This window comes from Zingiber officinale, chromosome 1A (genome assembly GCF_018446385.1).
Source record: "Zingiber officinale cultivar Zhangliang chromosome 1A, Zo_v1.1, whole genome shotgun sequence".
NCBI lineage: Eukaryota > Viridiplantae > Streptophyta > Magnoliopsida > Zingiberales > Zingiberaceae > Zingiber > Zingiber officinale.
In genome coordinates this window covers 39,195,106-39,202,518 of record NC_055987.1, presented here as the reverse complement: position 1 = coordinate 39,202,518, position 7,413 = coordinate 39,195,106, and the positions used below count along the sequence as shown (strand labels likewise).

Below are 7,413 nucleotides of genomic sequence, written 5' to 3'. Positions count from 1 at the left end.
ATATCTATAAGTCATTTATGTATTTTGTACAAACATTGTTGATATGAATAACAAAAAAAGTGCAGGCGATATTATTTGGGAGGAGTCATATACTTCTTTAAACCTCCATAACAGTCGATCGGGGACCTTAAGGAGTGACCAACCTGACTTCCTTAAGGGGAACCAGAGAATTTAAATCATAACAGTCAATCGGGGACCTTAAGGAGTGACCAGCCTGGCTTCCTTTAGGGGAACCAGAGACTTTAAACCATTGAATTATCGATCGGGGACCTTAAGGAATGACCGGCCAGGCTTTCTTAAGGGGAACCGAAGACTTTAAACCATAACAATCAATCAGGGACCTTAAGGAGTGACCGGCCAGACTTCCTTAAGGGGAACCAGAGACTTTAAACCATAATAGTCGATCGGAGACCTTAAGGAGTGACCGACCAGGCTTCCTTAAGGGGAATTGGATACTTTAAACCATTGAACAGTCGATTGAAGACCTTAAGGAGTAACCAGTCAGGCTTCCTTAAGGGGAACCAATGAATTTAAACCATTGAACAGTCAATCGGGGACCTTAAGGAGTGACCAGCTAGACTTCCTTAAGGGGAACTGGATACTTTAAACCATTGAACAGTCTATCGGAGACCTTAAGGAGTGACTGGCCAGGCTTTCTTAAGGGGAACAAGCGACTTTAAACCATTGAAGAGTTAATCAGGGACCTTAAGGAGTGATCGGCCAGACTTCCTTAAGGGAAATCGGAGACTTTAAACCATTGAACAGTCGATTGGGGACCTTAAGGAGTGATCAGACAGGCTTCCTTAAGGGGAATCGGAGACTTTAAACCTTCCCTAAGATCATCCATGGATTTTAGCATCAACATTACTTATTGTGCAAGTGTTTAATCTCGCTCGGGCATACAAATCCGACCAGTCCCTTGATGTGCGTAGATCTTATGATCATTTATACATATTTTGACGCACATTCACTTACTTTATTCACGTATATTCTATGCATGTTCACCTCTCTTAGCATATATTCTGCATAAATACTCTTTTATTTGGAGATCTACTCTTTGTATATTTTCTTGTTGACAGGACATGATTTGGAGCAAAAATGAAGCTTAAGTGGAGTCTAGAGCTTCCAAGGTGTCCGGGTCGTGTGGGATTTCCAGCACTGCAAACCAAATGTTAAATGACCATAACTTTCTGTTCAGTTGGAGTTATGAGTTATTCCAGATATCAAAATGTAGATAACGTCAAGATCTACAACTCTTAAGAAGACTTCAACCAGAGAAAACCAAGTCTTGAAGGTCTAAAGTTCGTTTCTATGAGACACGACCTTGGCACACGGCCGTGTCAAATCCTGCACTGCACACCAAGAGTAAAATAGGCATACCTTTGTGGTCTGTTGGAGTTTTGGGCTGTTATTTATACTGAATTGTACCTAACTTCAAGATCTACAACTTTATGAAGACCCCAACTCAAGATTACCACGTTAAGAGGCACTAAAATGGCTTACAATTAGAGGCATGACCTTGATACACGGCCGTGTCAATTCTGCACAGCCGTGCCACTTAACCAGTGCAGAAGATAGGCATGGTCATGTCAACTTGCATGACCGTGCCACTTAACCAGTGTAGAAGATAGGCATGGCCGTGTGGATCTCACATGGCCGTGACACGGGCCGTGCGACACCCATACCTTACCCTATAAAAGGGTCAAGAACCCAATTCATTGGTCATCCACCGTCATCCCTCGACGTTCCGTCCATCTCCAGAGTAAGGGTGCATCTCCAAGACATCGGAAATCTCGGCAAGCATCTCTTCTTCCCCTTCTTCTTACATCAAGGGTTGTAAGTATGCTTTATTTTATGTTTTGGGGTTGTTCTTCCCTCACAATGGAGTAGACATCCTTTTCTAGGATTAGGAAGTATTTGTAATATGATGGAGATGCAGAACTATGTAGATTCGCCGTGTTTCTATTCAATGACTTGTTAATGCCTTGTTCATACTTGATGAATTGTGTGTGCGACATAGTTATATTTCTTTGCATTCTTTGTCGATTGATGTGGAGGATTGTTGATCACGTAAGGGGATGCCCTAAAGTGTATTGACCAAGGTACCATCGTGATAAGGGTAACTCTTTCCGGGCGTCTAAGATGTTCGCTTAAAAGGAGAAACAATCCCTTAGGAATTGCTGTTCTCGTAGAGAGAGTGTTCTAGATCGTATACCGAGGGGCCCTAGTGACAAGGGTAACCCGTTCATGGACATCTAGGACATTCTCTTGAAAGGAGAGGCAATTTCTCGATAAGGAAGTAGGAAACCATAGCAAACCTCTACCTTTATCCTTATTGTTACTTACTAGACATGTATCCCTGTGATCTACCGAGACACCCTCGTGACAGAGGTTAACCGTTACAGGATTTCATAGGAATTGTCTCTATGCGATACTTAGGGATACCGACCAATCTAACTTCCTGCAAGAGCATGAACATAGAGGATAGAAACTAAGCAATTTATGTAGTATCTCCTAGTATTATAATGAAATTGAAATCCTAGAATCCATTTCCTAAAGCTTAATTCCCTCCAAGATCAATTCTCTCTCTCGCCTCTCTTTTTCTCAACCTTCTTTCCCTCTCTTAAATCACACGCGTTAGTTTGCAAGCGCCAAAGCTAACTTTCAACCATCTAGATAACTTACTTCACAACATCTCTAGTGCTTAGTCAACAGTCCCTGTGATTCGACAATCTTATATATTATTGATGACGAATCCATGCACTTGCAGAATCGTAACATCCCTTGTGCAGTCAGGTAAAGCCCAAAGGAGCATCTATATTGTAGATGCTTAATCTCGCCCGGGCATTCAAATTTGACCGGTCCCATATGTAGTCAGATGTTTAATCTCATCCGGGCATATAAATATGACCTGTCCCTCGTGCAGTCGGGTAAAGTCCAAAGGAGCATTTATATTGCAAATGTTTAATCTCATCCGAGCATACAAATCCGACCGGCCCCTCATGCAATCAGATGTTTAATCTCGCCTGGGCATACAAATATGACCGGTCCCTCGTGTAGTCAGGTAAAGCCTAAAGGAGCATTTATATTGCAAATGTTTAATCTCATCTGGGCATACAAATCCGACTGGCCCCTCATGCAGTCAAATGTTTAATTTTGCCCGGGCATATAAATTCGACCAGTCCCTCATGCAGTCGAGTAAAGCCAAAAGGAGCATTTATATTATAGATGATTAATCTTGCCCGGGTATATAGATCCGATTGGTCCATCAGATAGGTCGAGAATTCTTCATATATAAGCAAGGTATTTAACTTATCATACAGGTCTTCTTCAACATGTGGTCGTAGTCGTGGGGCGGCTTCCTGATGAGCGATAGGAAGAAATCACTGTCCACGAGCCCTTGCGTGAACGCGTTCATCATGATCTCGGATGAGACCGAGGGGATATCCATTGCCACCTGGTTGAAGTATTGGATGTAGGCTCGAAGAGTCTCCCTCTGGCCCTGCTTCATGGAGAACAGGCTGACGCTTGTTTTCTGATAGCGTCTGCTGCTCGCGAAATGATGAAGGAATGCCATTCGAAAGTCTTTAAAGCTTCTGAATGACCCGTCTGACAACCTCCGAAACCACCGTTGTGTCGAGCCGGAGAGAGTGGTGAAGAACACTTAACACTTGACTCCATCTGTGTATTGATAAAGAGTAGCGGCGTTATCAAATTTACCTAGATGGTCATCTGGGTCAGTCGACACTTTATATTCTCTGATCGCTAAGGGAGCATAGTGCCTCGACAGCGGATCTTACAGAATGGCCTCGGAGAATTATCAGTTGATCCGTTCGGGAGACGAATCAGCTCAGGGCATTTTGCCCTTTCTTGTGTCACACACTGGAGCCTCATCTGAAGAAGAACCCCTGTCCTGGTTGGCCTGTGCGATCTCTGAGGGCATTTGAAATAACGCCCGATGAAATGGAATTGGTGCTGGTAGAACCTCTCCTGGAGTGCCGGTCAGCATCTTGTTCTATCCCCATATGGAGAGTTGCTCCGGCCGGTCCTCATGTGCCGCCCGACCCCTCGAGGCCGACGTCAGTTGCTGTGCCAGACAATTGATGTGCGTATATTGTATACACTTATTGGCATGTTTTGACGCACATTCACATACTTTGAGCATGCTTGATCTATGCATTTTCGTACTTTCAGCTTTCCTTTTTAGCATATTTACTCTCTTTGTTCGGAGATCTGCTTTTGTGCATTTTCTAAACATAGGAGTCGAAATTGGTGAAGATTTCGTGTTTGAAGCCAAATCTGTGAGCAAAGCAAAGGGAAGAAGGTGCCCTACCTGAACCACACACTGCCCTGCTCTGGGGGGTTGCCCAGGCCGTGTGGAGATCACGGGCCAGAAGGCTGCAGCAGGAAACGAAGAGGTCATGGCCGTGTGAACCTCACATGGCCGTGCAAGGATCTGAAGAAACCAGATTGAGAAGGAGCCTAGGCCGTGTGCACCACACGACCATGTGAGTTTTCCAGAGCAAGGAGAAGCTTCGGCCGTGTACCTCACACGGCCGTGTGAGGTTCTCAGTGGCAAGGAAGGAAGCAGGCCGTGTGCATCACACGGTCGTGCCAGATTTCCAGAGGCTAAGACAGTTCAGGCCGTGTAGATCTACATGGATGTGTAAAGGGGCTATTGGGGATGTTTGCCACAGCCGTGTCTCACACACGGCCGTGCAAGGTTGGCAGAGAGGAGAGTGGGCAGGGCCGTGTGAACCTCACACAACCGTGCCACGGGCCCGTGTGGCACCCAAACTTCACCTCTATTTAAACCCTTCTTCAAGATTTGAAAGGGGGATCTTCTCCCTCTTGGGGAGAGAGCAAGATTTGGGTGTTTCCTCTCAATCTTGGGAGGATTTCTGGGTGATCTAAAGGAGGATCTTCAACGGAATCGACTCCGGGAGTGTTGATTAGATCCGAAGACCAAGCTTCATCTTAGATAAGTTTTCTTTCTCTCCTCTTCTTGGATTGGGGGATCAAGAAATGGTTGTAATCTTTGTATTTTCGGATTTCTCTCTCCGATTCATGGAGTAGATCTCTTTGTTTTAGGATGGAGGGAGTATTTGTATGATGAATTGATGTAAACTTTTGTGGATTTACCATTTCCTTGTTTCTATGATATTGTCTTGTTTGTATCAATTCAATCTTGGATGTATTGTTGTGATTTGGACCTAATTCACATTCTTGATTAATTGTTTGAATGTCTTATGGATCTTGTAGAGATTATCTCTCACTCGATTTTCCGAGGGAAGCACGCGTAAGGTGCAAGCCCGTGTAAGGACGTGTGAGGGATGAGCTTTAGGGGGGAAATAGGATAATTCAAGAGGGTAGGATAGATTTATGAATTAATCTTTATATCTTATGGGTTGAGAGGTAATGATTTCTATGTTGATTTTCCGAGGGATCTTCATGATAGGAACATGCCCATGTAAGGACAACATAGGCTTATATCTAATTGATTGCATTTAGGTATAGATTTCAATCCTAAGCCGGTTGTCTATTGCAAGAGAGAATCGACAACCTTCTATAAATGTTGGACAATTGAGAAATAGGATTTGGTAGATCATTTACATTGAGGAATCTTACAAAGAAACCAAAACTCTTAAAACATTCCTTTATCACAGCCCATAATCTTGTTTGTTGATCTTTCATTTCTATGCTTACTTTTCATTAGTTACACTTAGCTTTTGGAAACCAATTGATTAGTTGTTTGGCTAACTCGTGTTGAGACATTTCTAGTGCTTATTCCAGTCTCTGTGGATACGATAATCTTTTATATTACTTGCGACATTTCCGTACACTTGTAGAGAGCGAACAAGTTTTTGGCACCGTTGCCGGGGACTGTGCTATAACATTAGGAATTATCAATTGAGTTAGACTAAACATAACTTTTCTTTCTTTCTTTTCATTTGCATAGTTGTAACTAATTGTTAGAATTCTGTTTTTATAAGTTTTTCATTTCTTGAATAACATTCTTGACAATTCTTTTTGTTGCAATTCTAATTCTAATTCTAATTCTAACTTTGCATTCTTTATTTCTAGCACTCTAATCTAACTTCTCTCTGTTTTCTTTTGATTTAATCTTTCTCTGTCTTTTTCTTTTGTAAACATATCTTGTCATCTTGTTCTTGTGTATGCGAAGATCTAAGTTTGCAGGAGAACTTCTTCCTTTAGACTCTGAGATAGACAGAACATTTCATAGGAGAAAAATTCTACAAAAACAACAAGAAGAACAAGAATACTCTATTATGGCGAACAGACCACTAAAGGATTATGCAGCACCTTATGCTAGGGGTTTTCGATCTAGTATTTCAAGGCCTTCAGTTGAGGCAAATAATTTTGAGATCAAACTTGCAATCATATCTATGGTGCAGCAAAATCAATTTGGTGTAGGATCGCATGAAGACCCAAATCAACACTTGGAGGTCTTCTATGAAATATGCGGTACAATGAAAATGAATGGTGTTCCTTCAGAAGCAGTGTGTCTACTATTGTTTGGGTTTTCTTTGAGATATAGAGCCAAGCAATGGTTGAATTCTTTGGCTCCAAATAGCATCACCACATGGGAACAATGCGAGCAATAATTTCTTAACAAATTCTATCCCCCTAGCAAAATAGCTCATATGAGGAATCTTATTGCAAGCTTCAAACAAGCGGACTCAGAATCTTTATTTGAAGCATGGGATAGATACAATAATATGCTCAGACAATGCCCACACCATGGTTTGGAAAGATGGTTAGTGCTACACACGTTCTATAACGACATCAACTATCACACAAAAGTGTCCCTTGATTCAACTGTTGGAGGGGCACTTATGAACAAGAGTTTAGATGAAGCCGAGGAGATAATCAAGAGTGTAGCACAAAACCACCATCAATGTGCTAATGAAAGAAGTGGTGGCTATTCTTGTATGAACCCAACAACAAAAGCATTAGGAAAATTTGATGTTGATGCAGTGACCTTGTTGGCTGCAAAATTGGATGCTCTTACAAAAAAAAATTGAGAATATGGGAGCTAGCTCAAACACAGCCAATGCCATTGTTGCTTCTTATGAAGTATGTGGAAGTTTTGAATATCTAAGTGACTCATGTCCATTAGGGGCTATAACTACATAAATCAATCAACTAGAGCAATGCGATGCAATCATGGGTTACAATCAGAGGCAGAACAACCCCTACTCAAATACCTACAACCCTGGACGGAAAAGTCATTCTAATTTCTCTTATAGAAATAACCAAGATCAAGGATCATCCATGGGGGCAAGGCCTAATTTTCAATCCGGGCAACAAAATTTTCAGCAACAATCTTCTCAAAGCTTTCCTATGTCCAAAATTGAAAAGATGTTTGAAGAAATTATGTCCAGTCAGAAT

General features: G+C 42.1%; 1 pseudogene; it reads right to left on the bottom strand.

Annotated features, from left to right (window-relative positions):
* Positions 1 to 6,697: 6,697 nt before the first annotated feature.
* LOC122039295 lies at positions 6,698 to 6,769 on the bottom strand (annotated as a pseudogene).
* Between the last annotated feature and the right edge of the window lie 644 nt (positions 6,770 to 7,413).